General features: G+C 36.1%; 1 pseudogene; it reads right to left on the reverse strand.

Moving 5' to 3' along the window:
• Window positions 1–2,391: 2,391 nt before the first annotated feature.
• LOC101708803 (aftiphilin-like) lies at window positions 2,392–8,243 on the reverse strand (annotated as a pseudogene).
• Between the last annotated feature and the right edge of the window lie 12,176 nt (window positions 8,244–20,419).

Raw genomic sequence — 20,419 nt, forward strand, 5'->3', positions numbered from 1 at the left:
TTCTTCCCTTTCTCCCATCCCCCCTCCCTACTTCAACTTCCCCCTTTGGTCTTTTTCTTCCTAATTCACATTATCTATTATACATTTTGGTCCTCATTTACACTTTCACTTTCTCACACCAGAGAAACTACTTAGGAAGCTGGATACAAGGTCAGTGCTCAAATGTCAATAGCCTCCCTGAGAGAGGAACTGGAGTAACAACTCCTTTCACAATAGCATCCAAATAAATGATGTACCTAGAAATCAATTTAATGAAAGTAAAAGACCTCTACTCTGAAAACTACAGCACTCTGAAAAAAGAGATCAAAGAGGGTATCAGAAAATGGAAAGACATCTCTTGCTCCTGGATAGGAAGAACCAATATAGTGAAAATGGCCATACTTCCAAAACTGCTATATAGATTCAATGCAATCCCAATTGAAATTTTAACAACATATTTCACAGAACTAGAGAAAACAGTCCAAAAATTTATTTGGAACCAGAAGAGACCTAGTAGCAAAAGCATTTCTAGGCAACAAAGACAAGGCAGGGGGTATCACAATCCCCAACTTGAAACTATACTACAAAGCTACTGTGATTAAAAACAGCATGGTACTGGCAAAGAAACAGACTCAAGGATCAATGGAACAGATTAGAAGATCCTTAGTTGATCTTTACACCATGAATACATGTACAGAAACATCACACTGCACCCATGATGATGTATGTTTACTATATATGTCAATTAAAAGCTATAAGATTTTAAAGTTTAACTATGCATATCATTCTAGATTCAAAGTTATTTTCCCTCAGAGTTATGAATACGTTGGGTCATTTTCTTTTCGAAATTAATCGCTAAGTTATTAATATCATGTCAATTGTGATAATCCAAATATTCTTGGGAATAACTTATTTTTATTACTAAAACAACAGTATTTGTTATCAGACTATATATCTGAACTACAGAAATGGAATTTTATTGAGTGTAGCTAAATTTAAACTATTCTTGTGTTAGTAAGTACATTGAGTTTTCTCAATATGAGAAAAAAAGAACATGAAAAAACACAGGCAGATGTTGTATAATGCTCTCATATACTTTTTACCATCTATAATCTTGGTCTTTTACTCTTTACTTCTCTTCCAGATACAGCTATCCTTCTTCTTGAGCAAAAAGGTCAGTACCTTCTACAATCACATAGAATCAGTTCTGTTCTCTCCAATTAAGGCCAATGTTTGGTTAAAAATTCTGTGTCATGCAGGGTGCAACAAGAGAAGAAAAATCAGTAAGATATTTTTATACACACACATATCCATCCATATGCCTATACATATTTGTTATTATTGATTAGCTCATACTATCATAAGGGGTGTTTAAGCAGTCCTTTTAAAACTGTATTTCTAAAAAAAAAATTAAATTAAATTAAAAAAAAACAAAAGCTGTATTTCTACCACTCATGCTATAATGTGAAGACTACAAGTAAGCAATCAGGAAGCAAAGACTACAAGCATGACACAGAACCCCATAGATAAGCCTGAAGGCCCACAAGGATGGACTAAAACCCATGTCCATTTTTATTACCTTCACCTCAGTGAAAAAACTATCCTGCAGTACCCTTTATCTCAGAACTAAGCACACACTTGGTCACTGAGTCAGAAAAATTGGAGATGAAGCCTGAGAAGGTAAAGCAACTCCAGATTCAGATGCTGCTTCACACCATTGAAATGAGTCAGCTGATCAGCAACAATGTGGGTCAACTACACAACATCCATTTCTTTATATCTTTTAAATCTTGCAAGAATAACCCTGAAGCTCACCCTACTTAGAAACATCCACAAAGGAATTATGGGTATTGTACCTCAACCTGGCTAAGCAACATATTACAAAGCCATTACAGTTCTCCCAAAGTGATAAAAATAGTTTTATCCTGATGAATTTTATTCATCCAAACCAGAAAAGTGTATCTTCAGCAATTTTCTCAGGAACTTCTGGTGCCCATCAATATGATCTCCACATATGTTCAACAGGATGAGTTAAGCTAAAAATGAACTTCATGGTAATTGAATGATAAGGTTTTTATAAGGATTTAACACTGGATGTTTAAATATCTGCCAAAGAGAATCCTTTTTGGTTCATCCTAGTTTTATTTCATTAACTTTAAAAAAAAATTTTTATTTCAAAAGTTTTATAAGAAGGACACCACCAATGTATTTCACAAAGACATAAATGTATACACCCCAGCAACACAAAAAGAATAAATCTTCAAAAATGTTCACCCCCAATTATTTACATTTTTTTCTAATATAATTTTAGGACTTCGGTATGTAAATAAATATACATTACTCTGTATACCCTTCTACTGCGGCTTACCAACAAATCAGCTGAACTTGATTTTTTTTTTAATTAAGGGCAGATATGCTTTTGATGGTAGGGAAGAGATGGAGGAGAGGAAAAGCTTTGCAACCATCCTGTTCACAGCAGTTATCAGTCTGCTTGTCCTTGGGAGCTTGTGGAAGGTGTTAATGTGGCTGGAAGCATCAACACCTTGGCATGCATGAATGTCAAGTCAGAAAGGCTGGCGGTCACCTTGATAGATTCTTCACTCAAGTGTTCTTCTCTTTTCGGTTTCCTGGTAGATGTGCTCATCTTCTCTTCTGTGGACATGAGTCTCGCAAATGCATCAGTCACTTTGAGGCTTGAGGTAGAGATTACCAGCTTAGAGGTTGTTAACTCAGACAATTCTGGATCCACACCTGGGACTGTGGTGCTGCTGCTAGAGCTACTGTCATCCACGGGCCCAAAGAAATCAAGGTTCAGAAGAGTGAAACCTCCACTAGCTTCTAAAGGATTAGTAAGGCCACTGCTACCCCAGTCAAATTGGACGGGCAGTAGAATTGATTAGATGTGCATGTGTTTATCTCTGCTATCATGGTGACTGTCTGACCAATGGAAGCAATTTTTTCTGCAGCAGAGAGTGGTTTCAGTGGTTCCTTGGTGGGCTTTAACATACCCAATCCTGCTGCATACATGGGGACTATAACAGGCTGCTTTTTATTGCCCATGAAGAGAACGTTTCGAGTGTCTATTCCTAAGGAACACAAAAGCTTCTTGTTGCTATAGGAGCCACCCCACTGGTACCTCAAGCCATATGCATCATGGATGTCCTGTAGTTTGGTCCACACATCCAGCTGTTCCCTACTTTCAGCTAAGGCCTCTCTTGTTTTTATTGGCAAGGTGCTTGTCTCCAGCAAGAGCTTCAGGAAAGTAACTTCCTCTTCAGCATCAGGGACAGATATAGAAGGAAAACATCATTTGAAAATTCGCTCCAGGCGGTTTAGTAAAGCTCTCTGAACTGAAGTGGCTGATTCCTGTAAATGACCAATAGCAACTGTTCCTCTGGAAGTTGCTAAAGGGACACTATGCATCTTGGGGGTTTCCAGAGTCTCAATATTTTCATCTCTCCTATGTGACTGCCAGACTTCCTTTCGATGATGCGTTTCAGCAGCCTGTTGGTCTCCAAAAGCAGCCCAAGAACAACCATCTTTTTGTTCATCCTCAAAAGCATTCCAATCTACAACTTGGCTAGGACCAGCTGAACTGAAGTCGGCAAAATCATCAGAGTCTTGAAAAGCATTGCAGTTATCTTGAATATTTGGCACAGAATCAAAATCTCCAAACTCACTGTCTTGCCCATTTTTCAGTTTTGAGACAGGTTCAGTGCAAGTTTCACTCAAATTTCTTGCCCTCTGACATTCCCCTGATAAACTATCAGAAGTATGTTTTAGGTCTGACTCACTAAATACCATTTCCTCTTGGCAAGAAGTAGCATTTGTATCCCCAAATTCTCCAAAGTCATCACCTGGTTCATTGAAATGTGGAAAGTGTTCTAAAGACCCTTCAAAAGTGACATCACTCCTTGACTCTCGAGTACCAGTAATGAGGGGTGGAGTGGTGCCACTGGTTGTGCCAAAGTCACCAAAATCATCCTCATTGGTATTGTTGCAAGTTACAAAGTCATAACCACTTTCACCATTTTTTACACTTATAGAATCACCCAAAACATTTTCTTCTGTGGGATCAATGCTTAGGTTTTGGGAGTTAGTAAACTTTCTTTCTTCTTTGGAAGAACCATTTTCATCAGCATCAGAAGTTTTAATAGAATCCATGCATAGGTCAGCACATTTAGCAGAAAATAAATCAAGCTCTTCCTTAGTTCTACATTGTTTTCTCCTAATGTCTTCTGAATCATCAGCTGAGTCTACCAAACTCCACAACTTTGATTGCAGTGTTGGAAGGCCTTTATCTTCCACACTGAAACCTCTGTTAGACACTATGCTTATTTCTGAAACACAAGTATCCTCTCCACCAGTATCTCCTTTATCATTAAATCTTCTACCCCAAGCTTCTACTACTTCTTTTGGGCTCATTCTGTTTTCCTAATATGCGTATTCACTGCTATGAATTTCCCTCGTAAGACTGCTTTCATTGTGTCCCATAGATTCCGATATGTTGTATTGTCATTGTCATTTAATTGAAGGAACTGTCTGATTTCTTCTTTAATTTCCTCTGTGACCCATTGGTTATTCAGAAGTGTGTTGTTCAATTTCCACATGTGTATGAAATTTTTCCAGTTTCTTTTGCTATGGATCTCCAATTTCATTGCACTATGGTCTGATAATATACAGGGGATAACTTCAATTCCTTTGCACTTACTTAAACATGTTCTATGTGTGAGTATGTGGTCTATTTTGGAGAATGACCCATGTGCAGCTGAGAAGAATGTGTATTCTGATTTTGTGGGGTGGAAGACTCTGTAAACATCTGTTAAGTTCATTTGTTCAAGAGTTCGATTGAGTTCTAGTATTTCATTACTTATTTTTAGTCTAGTTGACCTATCTATTTGTGACAGTGGGGTGTTGAGGTCCCCCACTACAATTGTATTAGTGCATATGTGGCTTTTCATGTCCGTTAGTATTTGCTTTACATAGTTGGGTGCACTAGTGTTTGGTGCATAGATATTTATGATTGTCATCTCTTCCTCTTGGATTCTTCCCTTTACAAGGATGTAGTGTCCTTCTTCATCTCTCTTAATTAGTGTTGGTTTGAAATCTACTTGATCTGCCAAGAGGATAGCTACTCCTGCTTTTTTGGGGGTTCCTGTCGCATGTAGTATTGTTTTCCACCCTTTAACTTTCAGTCTATGAGTTTCCTTTTGAATGAAGTGTGTTTCTTGTATGCAGCATATTGTTGGATTTTGCTTCTTGACCCATTCTGCCAGTCTATTTCTTTTGATTGGTGAATTGAGACCATTAACATTGATGGTTATAACTGAAATGTATTGACGTGTCATTGCCATGACTTTTTCTTTTTGTTGGGTTCTCCCCCTTTACATTTAATTTCTTCTCATGCCAGATGGGTTCATTCTGCTTTGCTTCCTGGGGTTGTGATCCTCAATGTCTGTTCCTAGGCTATTGTGTAAAATTCTTTGGAGTGCTGGTTTGGTATTCACGAAGTTCCTAAGGTGCTCTTTGTCATGAAAGTATCTTATTTCTCCATCCATTTTGAAAGCTAGTTTTTCAGGGTACATCAATCTGGGTTGGAGGCTGTTTTCTTTTAGGGCTTGGAATATGTCACTCCAAGCTCTTCTTGGCTTGATGGTTTGTGTTGAGAAGTCTGTTGTGATTCTGGTGGGCTTTCCTTTGTATGTGATTTGTTTCTTTTCTCTGACTGCTTGGAGAACTTTGTTCTTCTGTTGTGTTTCTGGAATCTTAACAATTATATGCCTATGTGTAGATTTTTTTTGATCAAGGCTATTTGGAGTCCTATATGCCTCACTTATCTGTATGTCAAGCTCTTTTCCCCTGCTTGGGAAGTTTTCTGCCATTATTTCTGTGAAGAGATTTTTTATGTCATCTGCACTCTCTCCTGTTTCTTCATTGAGCCCAATCAGTCTTATGTTATTCTTTTTTGCATCATCTAGCAGCTGCTGGATTGATTTCTCATGTTCTGTTATAATTTTGAAGCAATTTTTCTTTTCCTGGTCACTAATTGCAATCTTATCTTCTATATCTGAAATTCTGTCCTCACACTGGCTCATTGTGCTGTGTAGACTTTCAATGGAGTTTTTCCTCTCCTGGAAATCTATTTGCATCTGTTTTATGGATTCCATTTGTTTCTTATGTTGGGATTCCATCATGTTCCTCAGCTCCTCTCTAGATTTATTAATCATGTCTTGCACTATGGGCACAATATCTCCTGTTATCTGAGAAATTATTTCTGATTTCATTTTTTCCAGATCCCCTTTGGTTGCCAGTTCAGTGGGTCCAGGTGGTTGAGTATCAGAGTGTTCCATCTCATTTCCCTTTGGGGTAGCTGTAGGTGATCTGGAAGTCTGGTTTTGAGACTTATTTATGTGTTTTCTCATTTCGACTGGGGCATGGGGGCTGTTAGCGCCTGCAGGGATTACCTCCTCTGAGCTGGGTGAGGTGGGACAGGGGCCCTGAGCAGCGGTAGGGATGGTGACCCAAAAGCCCTTTCCTGTGGGCTGGGAGCAGCCGGAGGGATGGTGACCCGGGAAACCCCTTCCTCTGGGCCAGGAGCAGTGGGACTCAGTACCTTGGTCTGGTGGTCTGGTGTCCTCTGCGCCTTGGTAATGTGGAATCAGGTGGCTGCCTGTCTGCCGCGGGCTGATTCGGCTCTTCCGCGTGACTCGGGACCCCCCGGCAGGACATGCACAGACACCCCCCACCCCCACCCCCCGTCCGCAGCGGGCCGATTCGGCGTGTGTTCCGCGGGACTGGGGACCTCGGCAGGGTGTGGGCAGACCTGCCTGTCTGCAGCGGGGTGATTCGGCGTCTTCTGTGTGACGCCTACTACTTCTTTTATAGAATTCACTTCATTGACTGTTAATTTTTGTTGTTTTCCTGAATAGTTAGTGTATCTCTATCATTTAAAATTGCACAGCCTATTTCTTCTAGTTGTACCCTTTCCTTTTTGGAAAATGTTGCAAAATCTGCAAATCCTTCAGCAGGACGAGGTGCAGAGTCTAAGTTATACTCAGTGCTAAGAGTGCTAAGAGGTTTCTGTCCCTTTGAATCAGCTACATTGTCCAGATCATCTGTTTCTTGTGGATTTACAGTTTCCAACCCTGTAAACCCATTTCTTAGAACCTCTGGACAAGGAGGTTTTTCACTATTGCAGCTCTCTTTTGATGAACTATGTTCGTATCAGTTTTTAAATCTCCTAGAGCAAAACTTTGAGGTGTTCCAACATTCTGTTTCTGCTCTACTACTTTATTTAAATCTCCTGGACTTTCCATGCCATCAATGAAAGTATCTAAAGTTTTAGATGAAATTATTTCTTTGCTACTGGTTGAAAGTAAAACATCACACTGTCTTTTCACAGGAGTAGAGAGTTCAGCAGTAATGTCCTTATCATTACCATTTTTCATGGACTTAAAGGTTTGTATGGCTATCTACATTTTCTGAGAAATCATGACTTGACATAAAATGATTTGAAGGTATAAATTCTTCCTTGGGATGAGTAAAATCTAGTGTATCAAAGTCGACAAACCCTATGCCAGCAGGGCTAACTTCTGAAAATCCACCAAATCCCCCAGATTCGTCACCGTCATCATCCTCTCCTCCATTATCTAGTGGTGGTGGGGATGAAGAGTACATTCGAATTATGTCTGGCTCCGTTTTTCAGTTGCTTTCAAATAATTAATTTATACCTGGCTTGTCCAGGGCCGCTGCTCTGGGCATGGCTCAGGGACAGGAGAGAAACTGACTCCCCAGGGAAGGACCAGCTATTCCGCGGTGGTGAGAGCAGAAGGCAGGCTACTCCCGGCCTTGTCAGTGCAGCAGCGCTGTGGACAGCCACTCGGAGTTTCAGCGCTGCGGCGGGACCCCCATCCCACTACCCTCAGCCCTCTTCTGCCACCGCTGCCTCAGCCGTCTCCTATTTCTTTAACTTTTGAATCATGCAAATCCCAACTCTCCCATAGTCTGAGAGTAAGCCATGATTTTAATATATACAAAATGTTTCTTCTGGCTGATTTAAAAGTAGCATCACACTATTATTAGATAATTTAAATCACTTTCAATTATAATCTGTTTAGTTAAGATACAAGTTCTGATTTCTCTTGCTCTAGTGGGACAGCGAGACTTCATAGGAGCACGAAGAATCAAACTCACAGCTGGGCCTTGTCGATGCAATCGAAGTGAATTAACACTGAAGGCAATGGTTGGAGCAGTTCTGGATTCATTCTGCCATTGCTCATATAGCCAAGGCCATTACATGGTGCTTCAAATGCATAATCCAAAATGGAAGGGAAATGAGATTCAGCTGTCTCCAAGAGACACAAGGGACATGCTGACAGCATAGCAAACAATTCAGTGGGCTCCATCTATCACAAATTGTAAGCCAATTTTTATAAAACAAAGGATCTGGCAAAGAAATTGCCAAAATGCTGTACTTTAATAATGAGAAGAGTCTGATAGTTTGTTCAATTTACACATTTATTTATCCAGAAGCTTTTGTTGGGAAGCAAACATGCCTGAATGCTAATCAGTTTATACTTGAAGCTTGCCAGCTAGAGTGCATTGTGTAGATATTAAAATGTGCTTTTTTTGGTAGAGGTTGAATTTGAAGTAATGAGTTTGGAACGCTAAAATATAATCCCCTGTGAATAAGGCTGTCATTGAAATAGAAATGTCCCAGTTACCAAGATGATCATTTTAGGTTTTCCCTTGTCATATCTTGCATTATTCTGATGCCATAAATATGAGAGAAAAAGAGAGAGAGAGAGAGAGAACAGAATTTTTCCAGTTCTGAGAGTTGTTTCCAAAAATCCCTGCTTTAGACAAATTTAATTGTATCAAAAAAACTCCATGTTCTCAGTAAAATATTTAATGCTCAAGTTCTCAAAAGATAACTATGTAGTTGGTATTATCAATTTGTATTTCTTGGAAAGTCTCTGCATCTTCTAATGTATTCAGTTAAAACACAATGGTAGAGCAAACCAGTTATTGAGGTTCATTTAAATTATCTGCCTGAGAATGGGAATTAGTATATTTATATTCATCAGACTAATCACAAATTATATGTATTCTATTTATGTATTTAACATTTTTTGAACAACTCTTTAACGATTCAGGTGAATCACAAAATATAATTTAAATATAAGAACTTTGATACTATTAAAATGTATTTTAAAATACAAACGTGTTAATGTAAAGTAATTCAACAGCTGTCAAAACTGAACTGCAGAGCTGAAATCCTTGCAGCACCAACATAAGCCCAGTAACCTATAGTGGGAAAAGAGCAAATGCTCCCCTCTAACACATACAGGAATTGCTGAAAGCTGAGGGGAGAACAGAAACACTGAGAAATATATATATATTCAGGTTATCTCAAGGTGTATCATAAGCAGGTATCTTAGTCACTTTCTTATCCTTGAGACAAATACTTGACTTCCTCATTTTAAAGGAAAAGAGGTTATTTTTGACTCACTTTCAGTTCATGGTGGGCTGGCTCTAAAAGAAAAACTGCTTAGAGGAATCAGAGTGGAAAAGCTACTCGATGCATGATGGCCTGAAAGCAGAGAGAGAAAGGAGGGACTGTGGAAGGAGATATGACCTTCCAGGTCATTCACCCAATGACCTGTCTCTTCTGGCAGGGCTCCTAACAGCAAGTCAGCTATGGTGTGCCCATGGCCCAATCTTCTTCCAAAAGCCTCACCTATATGCACACAAGGCTCTACTGAATACCTTTATTTAAACCACAACATTCACTTCCGTCCACCAAAACAATGTATGCACATCTTTTTATGCAAAATACAAATGTATCCCTAAGAGTCACTAAAGTCTTAACAGTGCCAGCACTGCTAAAAAGTCCAAGTGCAAAGTCTCATCTGAATCTAGGCAAACTCTTAACTGTTGGCCCCTGCAAAAGTAAAAAAAAAAGTTAAACACTTGCAATATACAATGGCACAGGATAAATATTCCCATTCCAAAAGGAAGGAACAGAAGATAGAAAGGAATAGGACCAAAGTAACATCAAAACCCAGAAGGGCAAACATTAAATCTTATCTAGCACCTGCGACAAACTGTGCTGAGATGACTTAATCTATGTTTTGTCTCCAGAAAATCTGTCTATAGTTCTGGCCTGCAGCACTACAGCAAAAAGAACTTCTTGTATCAGTACTCTACATTCAGTCATTCCCCTATTCTGGGCAATTATTTCTTGTTGCACTCCTACAAATCTGTATTACTTATAAACTGATTAGCAGATTTTCAAGAAGATTAGGAGCTACTTTCTTGCCAGTATGAAAAAAAACCATAATGCATAAATGCATATATCTGTTTTACTTTCTTTGCTCCCCCCCCCCAGTTAAGTTTCTCAACTTGACTGGATTCAGAGGTTCAGAGACTGCCAGAGGCACTATAATCCTCAGTGAGTTTAATCTCCGATGTTCATAGCTCAATGTGCCCTTAGATGGGGACCAGTTTGAAATGGGTTGCTGGAGGCAGGACTTTCGTGGGTATAGCTGTGTTGGTGCTCTTCCTCTGTGCTCTGTTTCCCAGCTGCAATGAAGTAAGCACCTTTGCTCCATCATGCCTTTCCACCATGAGGTTTCTGCCTTGCAGACAACTAACCATGGATTAAACCTCTGAAACCATGAACTAAATATTTGTCTCCTGTAAGTTATGGGTGTTGGGTACTTTGGCCTGCAATAGGAAGCTGACCAATTCATTCCCCCTCCTGCAACTCTTTGTCTCTCACTTTCTCTCTCTTTCATCCAGTGGGTACTCTTTAAACAATCAGGCTAAAGACCCCAATCAGACAAAGGAAAATTTCCCCAATTTTGTATATCCAAAGTGATGCAAAAAGCTATGAAGCTGTATTTCTGTCATTGATTCACTCCTCTTTCCTATGGTGGTGGGAGCATTAAAACAAATACTGCAATTTTCATATAATAGGCATCTAGATACCTTCCTTTTCCTTTCTCTTTATCTAACATACCTCATCTTTCATAAATACTTGGGTAATTTTCTTTGACAAATATAAACAATTGCATGCACTTAATGCACTTAGGGACACACTTTCACAGAAATGTTCCTCTGTCTTAGAGAGATCATCAGCCCTTGTGATCAGGCAGGCCCTGAGATCTGGACTCTGTGTTTTTACTCCTAGCTTTTCTGGAGCATGTTTTCAACAGTTTTGTTTCCCACTCACTGTCACACACTCTGCCAAGAAATTCAGAAACTGTTTTTAAACTGCATTTAAACCTTGGACAACTTAGAAAATGCTTGATATTTTCATCTCCAATTTACAATTGAAATTGAGGCTTGAGTGGGTTAAATAACTTGCCTAATAAATATTCAGTAATGATTAAGTGGGGAGGGGACATTTTTGTGTCTATGAATCAGTTTACCTCTCACTTCAAATAAGGGCCCTCAGTTTTCAGGTCATGTGTTTCTTAAACTCTTTGTAAGTCTCCAATTTTCCTACCTGAAATAAATCTGAGGGATCATGAGGTTAAAGCCATTTCCCACCAACGAAATAAAGTAGTGACAAAGAATAAAGAAGATAATGCCCAAAATGGAGAGAAATTCAGTACTGATAACAGTTAATCATTGAATTTAGTTCTGCCTGAATCTAGGTTTCCCTAGCATTTTTAAAATTATATAAATAAATAAATTCAATTTATTTGTTCAACTTACATTGTACTTTCTGTTACTTATAATGATACAGTTGTGGAACCAGGTCTTGAAGCTACCTCTGAAATTATAGTTAATGTTATAATCAATGAACTATAGTGTCTCTCAATGAGGGTGTTCAAAAAGGAATTCACCAATATCTTACAAGCAAAATGATATAGTGTAATTCAAATTTCTTCCCTCTATTTTTGAAAAATTGTCATATGAATACAAATGCATCCAAAGTGGCAATTTATTGAGGAAGTGTGAATGTAGTAGTTAGCTTCACAAAATGACAACCTACATTATGAATGGGCTTTTCATTATATATCTCATGAGTTTTCTGTAGACTTGAGGCACATTTTTTCAAGACTTCAATAAAGAAATCTCAATATCATTTTTTCTCTCTTTCAAAAGCAATACTTTGATATATGACTTTCCTTTTCTCTAAGTACAATTATATAAATATTTTAATTGGTGTCACATATATGGTACATTTGTTTTCCTTATTTCTAGTGCTAAATCAATATATTCTAGTGAAAATACAGATAACTCTTTCCTTTTCCTCCCCCTTCCCCACTGTAAAGAAAATCATTTCAACTGATTCAGACTCTGGATCCAACCACACATTTTAGCCATCAGGATGAATTACCAGCAAAGAAAAAAAATGACTGTTCTTAAATACACAGCCCTTAGCAGGGCTGATGAAAGATTTCTTTTCTCTTGACACATACAGAATTTGCTACTCCTTGTACTGGATGAAAACATAGTATGTGCTGATTTTTTGAGTGACTCTCATACTCACTGGCTCTGAAATAAAGTCCCTGTGATTGTCAAAAGTCCATTCAGAAACAGTCATTCGGTAATGACTTTGGCACAGAAAAATACTCAGTAGCAAATTTTGTGTCTTCTGTGCTATACTTACCCTGGCCTCAATGACAGATATTTCCTATGTATGGCTTCTCTGAAGTTAGTGCCAGCCACTTATTGAGCAATGAGCAATTGTTGGAATAATTCTTTCTGAAAACAAGACAGCAACATAAAGCAGCTATACAGAGATCAGAGAAAAAATCTCAAGACACAGAGCAGCTTGATAAAGCATACTTAGCAGCTAGCTTTAATTTTATTTGAATTCTTCACTTTTCAAGCCCATAAATTCTTCTCATTGCTGCTCTGAACACCATTTCTGTCTCCAGTGAGGCTGGAGAGGTGTCAAACATATTTTTGTGTATGAAAAAGTATCCTTTAAGCATAATATCAGTTCTTCACTTAGACTAGTATAAGATATGGAAGTAGGGAAGGAGTAGAGAGAAGCTACAGGAATTTTGTAAGGCTGGACAGAGGCCAAGATGACAAGACTTATTTATGCATAAAACTAGTGGACATTTAATTGCTGGAGGCTTGTGTCTTCATATTAACGTTTTACCTTTACCTAAAGGAAAAGAATACTATTTCTTCATTGGCCTGTTAATTTAATGTCTGTAATTATCATACACTGTAAGTGTTGATCAAAGGGAGAAGGTTTAAGAAGGTAGTAGAGTAGAAAAAAATCAAAGTGCAGCCTCCATCTTTATAGAAATAAGGATAGGATTTTTTTCTCCAAGAGTCAGAAGGACTAAATATTATGAATGATAATCTTATACTTCAAAATAGTTTAGCAATTACCTTGTATAAACTTCAATGAAAGAATAAAAATCTCTTTGATATCAAAGACAAAATAGACATTCACCACCAGCTTGAAAATTCTAACAAGGGTGACCATAGAGAAATATGCTGATTGATTTCCAGTGTTCTCAATTTCATTTAAATCTCATCTCCTAGGTTTACTAGGTGCTCTTGTCAATCCCATTTAGCAAACTGAGTCTAGTCTCATAATTTTAATTTTTGGTAAAGTATCTTTGTTATTAAAGATTATATAACTATAAATCACCTTAATCATTGGAAGTCCTGAAAAATGTCCAGTCCTTCAAAGTTCATCTTTCTTCTGTTTATATGTACTACCTATGTAAAAAATAAATTAGAAACATATATATGATTTTAATAGTTGTGATAATTTAATTTATCAGCTTATATATGTACAAAGTTAATGATAAAATTCCTGAATTAATGAAGATTTACTTGATATATGGCCCAATGTTTGATTATATAGTTTGATGTTTCTATGGGAGATTAAGGAGGAAAATTTAATCCCTTAGTTTGCCACATTCTTCTCTTCTTAGAGGAGAATACATTTTAAAATTACAAACATTCATCTAAGAAAAAGTTCTCATTTTTTCCTTCAATATATATATATATATATATTTTTTTTTTCCCGGAGAAAGGTTAAATGTTATGTATATATCTCCTGGATTTAAGTTTTTAAATTCAAGAATTCCAACATAACTTTACCTAAATTTAATTGGGTAAAGGTTTATTATTCTGTTTAAGATTTTGCAGGAAATGATAGTAGTAAATAAATTTTATGACATTTATCTCCTCTTCTGCACATGTAGATCACAGACAAATTTTAAAAATAGTCAATCACATTGTGTTCAATTGTTCAGGCAGATGAAGGTTCTGATTTACCCAAGCTCAATTTGTCCACCTCTAATTTATCAAAACCGTGGCAGCTTGGGCCCCAACCTGCACAGACTATTAAGCTTGCCATTTGCACGTGGAGATAGTGCCGAATGCTGTGAGAAATAGCTGACTATGGTCTATGCAATTCTTTTAACGGAAATAACAGAGAATATAAAGATCGTTTAGCTCTTTCATGTCTGTTGGTCTTCTGAAACTTTTGACTTACAACAAGTAGAAAAATCACAATGAGGTTTGCCCCGGGATAAGGAGCTACTTCAAAACATTAATATTAAAATCTAAAATGCATGCCTTCTGTAATGTAATTTGATTACCATAAACACATCTTTGTCTTATTGTAATACAGTTGTTCACTAATGTTCTACAGAAGAAAGGAAAAAATATGACTGCTAAAATTTATCCATTTCATACCTCATCTAGCATGGTTTATTTTTAAATTACTACAGAGGCTTTTTCTCTGGTACTTTTTCCAAGAAATTGAATTGTAGAGATAACACTGATTGCAATGAAATTTTGTCTTATGCTTAATGATAGCTTCTTGGGTATTATAGCAATGACCATATATAGTATATGTATACAACAAAGCAAAGCAAATAAATGTAATCTAGAGGAATATTTGGGGTTAATTTTTTTTTTTTCTATTTCAATTACCAGAACATCTCAGGCAAAAAGAGAATTTTATTAAGGTCAGAGTTGACTCTTACTTGATCTGACCATATGTCTATAAATCACTGTCATTTCAAATATTCATTTAATTTGAGTATTCAGGTGCAAATTTTGTTATAAGTACATGAGAAAATCTAGCATATTGTTAAATGTTGAACGGATTTCATATACATCACAAAGTGATTGATTTGATCTATTGTTTTATATGATTTTTTTCAGTATTAGTGATAGAACTCAGGATCTTTGCAATAACCCACACCCCCAGAGCACTTTTAATGTTTTATTTTGAACTAGATTTCTGTTAAGTGTCTTAGTTGCCCATCCTGGGCTCAAATTTTAGCTCCTAGAGTGCTAGGATTACATGCACGCACCACCAAGCCCAGTTTATTGTGTTATTTACCCCAAATCAAACTATAAAAGCAAACTTTTCTCAGAAAACAACTTGACTATTATTTTCATGAAATTGTGAAAATGCAATATTCTTTCATGTTTCAAAATGAGCACAGGGTATGGACATACTTTTGATAGACACCTGACTGACAAATGAAAATCACTTTTAAATTATGAGGTCAAATGTGAAATTTGATTAACTGGATGAAATTTGACATTTTAAAAATTTCATTTTCCTCAAATACAATGATAAGATTCAATCTACTTTGAAAATAGCAAATGCCTTTCACTATCTTAAGGATATATGATTTGGAAATCCTCGGCATGTTCATGTTTGGTATGTCAAAGTATACTGAGGACTATAGAATAGTGATATGTGAAATTACATACTACCATCACCAGTTGAAATTAAAATTGTCCTGCTTGATTATTTCTTTTATATATTTATATTCTACCATGTTTCAATAAATTTTAGGACAAAACTGTCTGGATGATTTGCACTAAAATATTTGGAGATGCTCCCGAAGAGTACATATTGGTAAATCTAGCAACAATTCATCTATTTTTTAACAAATATTGAGTACCTATTAATGCATCTAGAAACATAGTAAGCATTGGAAATATAGTAGTGAATTGAGTATATGTTTCCTACTGTCACAGAATAAGACAGACAGAAATAAAGTCTATCAGAGGAACAAATCTTTATAAATTGTGGTGCATGCTATGAAAACTTGAAAAAGAATAGAGAAAAATATGTGTGAATTGTTGGAATGGAATTATGTTAAATAATTAGATGGTGCCAGCCATGTGAAAACTAGAATGACAGGAATAACAAACAGAACCCATGAAAGAAAAATATAAGGCCATAGTGAGGCATAAAGTTACTAATATATCATAACGTTCAAGCAACAGACCAAGATGAGAGATAGAAGGATTAGAAGATGTGAGGAAGCATATGAGTTTTTACTCAAGTACAACAGAAAGCCTTTAAGAAGGAACAGTCCTTAATGCTTCCCATTGTAAGATGATGTGTAGGGAACATGTAAGTTTCCTACTTAAGGATTTAGGTATATGATGAAACATTAACAGACATGTGGAAAGTTGACATTTGAGTGAAAAATAAAGGATTTCATTGTGCATGTCTTTGTTTTGTTTTGTTTTGTTTTAGTATATCCTTTTATTAGTACATTTTAGGTGTACAATATAATGTCATTCATCATTGGAGATATGCACCTCTACATACTCTATTGGTTCTTATTTTTCCCCCTTCCACTGCCCTCCCTTCAACCCCTCCATCCCTCCCTGTTTACCATTCTGCATGTTTTTGCATTAAGTTAGATGTTAGAAATTATAAGGAAATGGGAATTTAGAGGCCAGAGGTAATATGTGGAAACTAGATATATAGATAGATAGATAGATAGATAGATATAAATATGGATGGCTATAGGTATAAATGGCATATAAATTTTATTTTGATAAATTCTCTTTTCTACCCATAGTACAATCAGGAATAAGTGCAGTCTCAGTAAAGCTAATACCAACAAGGCATAGACTACATACTTTCAATCCATAATATTTGCTTTTTTCTTATTAATCATTTATAGAGCCACCTTTACCAGTCTGTTCATATTACTGATTATCACACCAACTACTCACATAAAATACCTAGAAGGCATCAGCCTTCTGCACTCATGTGCTTTATAAAAGCCATATTCATGTATCTCAGGTCACTATTTGGGTAGCTCCTTTCAGGTCTGGACTGCATGCCATAGAGTCTTGACTTTTCTTTACTACTCTAGGCTAAGTATTTGATACAGTAATTTTATCTTTTCAAAATTGTACCTTTTCAAAATTGTTTTCATTTTCAATCAAAACTATTGTCTCTTGTGTCCTGTTGGATAATGTTTGGTTCTAATGTACTATGATATCAACCTGAACCACGTACCTACTTGTTTGATGTTAGCTCCACTAGTGTTCCCTCTTATAAACACCATGATCCACCTTTAGTGCACAGTTCCTAAATCTTCCCTTTCTCTTGCAACTATACATTCTAGCTATCCTTGAAAAGTCAGACAAGCATTCATCGTCCATATAACCAAGTCGCAAACTTCAACCTGCATGCAGGTCCTTCTTTCTATATTTTCCAGAGTTCTTGTTCAGTAGTTATTTCATTTACTCCATTTTATTTTTATCAAAATGTGTTTGATCTCATTTCCTACAAAATCTTCATGATTTGAAATATGACTTGTAATTCATTATTATTTCTTTTAGAAACCCTACAGCACAGTGAATTATAAAAGCTAGTCAACAAAGGGTAACTGAATAGAACTTCAACAGATGCTTATTGAAAATTTTTACTGGAGTGATGTTTATGCAGAACTCTTAAATCATTATAATTAGTGGGAATACATATTTAAGGAATGACAGACTTCTTGATACATTTTCAACTAATCTATACTTTTGGTCACTGACAGCATTTTCACAAGAACAATTTTACACAGAAATGTACAGAACAATTCAAGACAGTTTTACACAAAATAGTACAACATAAACACAAGACTTGGAGTTTTTCTTTTTACTATGAATGATCACCTTACGCTAATGAATGTGAAGTCTTCCCAGAATGGCCTAAAAGAGAAATTTCCATCAAACTATTGCCTTTATATCTATAAACAACAATTCTGTTTATTTCTGACTATTTATTGAGCTCAAAAATCAAAGTTTTTATAAATGTGAATTTTAATTTTAGACACTTCTTTCTCCTTGTACTAAGATAACAATTTAACAGGTAGAATATTATATCAATAGAAACCTCATCCCCTCAGGACATGTATTTAGAATAGCAATTATGCACTGACAATATTGAACAATAAATTGATTTGAGTCACGCACCGAATAACTGAAAAGAATCTCAGATTTTGTTTAAATAGATTATATGTGGCCATTATTTAGGTCAAAAGAGTACTAATAGCCAGTATATGATAATTTAGTTTACTCTCTGAGGAAGACATTAGGAATACAAAACAAAAAAAGGAATAAAATGATTTATCACCACCCATGAATTCAAAGGGGAAATACAAAGATAAGCAAAAACTGCAATGTCAATTAATAAGGGAAATAATAGTACTATCTGAAAATTGCTTGAGAAATTAATGCTATGCCTAAGAACACTAGCTTCGCAGAGTAAATGAGCATTCAAGAGGGAAACTAGGAGGCATTCACATAGAAAGAATAGCATGAGAAAATGTGCGATTGTGATCACAGGGAGAAACCAGTTTCTTGACCCACCTGCTCCTTACTCTCCCAACCCATGTTGCAGATCAAGTTCTGTCCTCTTGCACGGCTGCCTTTCCTTGGCCATTTCTGTAACATAAGATTACTTTGGCAATGGAGTCTAAATTCAGGAGATGAGACTGGGGAAGGGGCCAGTGCTGTCCTCGGATATGGGCTTGGCAGCATTTGGACAAGGAACTGCAGGACCCAGGTGCCAGGAGCATGACTGAGAAGGGGAGTTATTACCTCGGTGAGCTTGTCCCTTGGCATCCCGATTTGCAAATCTTAGGGCAGCGTTAAAGGAGAAGGAAAGGCACGTTATAATACCTTGGTCATGCTAAGGCACACTGCCCACATCCAAGGATGGTATGACTGCCATGCTCACATTTTCTCTGCTCTTGGAACACTTCTGTGTAAATTCAGACCCTCTCTCCTGAAGAAAGTTTCCAGATCCTAATATTGATTACAATATTCTACCTAATAGAACGGTCAGTGATGATTGCCCCACTGAAACCCTGAATAATGAACAAAATTATTAAAAATAAGTGAAGAGCATAGAGCCCTGCAAGCAGTTCATTTTCATTTTTTAAATTATGTTGTTTCCTCCTGTAACTTAATAAATATAAATATAATAGGGTGCTCTTCTTAATTTTCTCACAAGATTACAACACTGTTCTCCACAAGTTCTGATGATTGATGTTCTCTGTGACCTTCTCTGAGAAAAAAACAGCTCAATTATCTATTGTATTAAAAAGTCACTTGCTATAAGAAGAGAGTACTCATCTTGATTCCATCTCATTTTCATAATCCTTTGAAACACTTATATCTAATAGAAAAAAAATAACTATGCAAGACAATTTGTACAGTCACATAGCAGTCGGTTCTCTTTTCTTTTCTGTACATATTTTATCATTTCTGCTTGCATAATTTATCCTCTGGGTGGATAAAGTAGTATTTTTAAATTGTTCTGAAGAAAGCTTAACAGAGATAAGAATAATCCAATTAAAAACACTCTTATTCCTGCAGCTTTGCTATCTATTGTAGAAATTTAATTCTTGCCATAACTGTGTTTGATAAACAGGTAAATAAAATATTTAACTAAGAAAAATTAAAGCTTAAGAAAGAGATAGTCCCTAAACACAATAGTATCCTCTACAGATAATAATTTCTCTCAGTTTTTTTTCAGGAAAAACTTTAATGTGTGTCCACTGATTAAATTCTATGGTCTCCTAATAACACAGTGTATTTTTACTTTGATATGAAAAATCAGAAAATTCTGGCAATGGATTATTATTTGTAGTTTTTTAAACCTGTAATTTAATATTTACTTTTGAGATAATGGTATTTGTGCTTACTGGTTTTAAATATCTAAGCATTGTTAAAGATTTATTTACTTATTAGTTTTAAATATCTTAGCACTGTTGAACACTAATTATCATCTAAATAACTACTTTAAAAGCTTGTTTCTCTATGGAATATAATTTTTAATAAAATTACAAGTTTTTGTTTTGGGGAAATTTTATAACTCCATAACAAATATAAAAATTTGCAAAAATAAGCTTATAAATTTGGAGTATAAGCAGCAAACATAGAAAGCAGAAATATGTTATCTTACACATATAGTAGAAAGCAGGGTGACAAAGGCACAAAGTTACCTGAATTTGGTTCTTTTTTTCAAACAACATTTTTTTATTTTCTTTTACTTTAACTACTAATATCAAAGGTCCAGAATTCCTGACAAGAATATGCTGAACATAGTTAATATTCTTTAAATACAAATTTGTTAAACCACCAATGAGCTATGTCCAGGTAAAAGGAGCTATGAAGAAAGTTT

This window comes from Heterocephalus glaber, unplaced genomic scaffold (genome assembly GCF_053883595.1).
Source record: "Heterocephalus glaber isolate CG9 unplaced genomic scaffold, H.glaber_assembly_v1.0 deba00001463, whole genome shotgun sequence".
In the NCBI taxonomy this organism is placed as follows: domain Eukaryota; kingdom Metazoa; phylum Chordata; class Mammalia; order Rodentia; family Bathyergidae; genus Heterocephalus; species Heterocephalus glaber.